We start from the raw sequence: 806 nt of genomic DNA, 5'->3' as shown, positions 1-806 counted from the left end.
GTAGGTTGATTTGAATGTGTGGATGCTTGATGATGATTGTAAGGGCAAAACGAGTTGAGATAGGCCTATTGAAGCTAGAGTATAATAAGAGAGTGTTAGATGTTGAATTGAGTGCTAGATGTGTTTCTTTTAGCTATGAGCTCCCACCTTCAAACCTCTCTCCCTATGAGTTCTAGAAAGTTTACTTGTGGACAAGTAAAAGAACAAGTTTGGGGGAGTTGATATCTTGACTATTTCCATTGTGTTATCCATTCACCCATGTGCATTTTGATCATATAGACTAGGATTTAGCCATGTTTAGGTTGCATTTTGCATACATGAGTCTTTATTAGGTATTGGAGTACCACATGGAGTTCTTGGAGACATTTGGGTGCATTTAGAGCTCAAAAGAGGTGATAAAGGTGATCATTGGACGAGCAGTGCATGGGAACGACCCTACCGGAGCGACGCCATGAACTCGCTGTGCCCTACCTCTCAGAGCGACCTCATGAGGTCGCTCGCCATTTCATCGTTTTGGAGTGCAAAAATAGACCCGGAGCGACGTCTCGCAGCGACGACCTGAGGTCGCTCCCAACACCCAGAGCGACCTCCCGGAGCGACGTGCCGAGGTCGCTGTGCTTCAATTATTTGGTTGAACTTTTGATTAATCAAGGGCCTTTTGGTCATTTGTTATGCACGTTTTACACTTTCTAAACCTATGTTTAAGTACCTTTTGTAAGCCATTGGAGGCGGATTATCTTTTATCTTAAGAAAACCACCAAAAACCTCTTGGAAAGTTCATCTCTTTGATTCAATTGATCATTTTT

The sequence above is a fragment of the Brassica oleracea genome, chromosome C7 (genome assembly GCF_000695525.1).
Source record: "Brassica oleracea var. oleracea cultivar TO1000 chromosome C7, BOL, whole genome shotgun sequence".
NCBI lineage: Eukaryota > Viridiplantae > Streptophyta > Magnoliopsida > Brassicales > Brassicaceae > Brassica > Brassica oleracea.
This window is presented reverse-complemented; position numbering follows the sequence as displayed.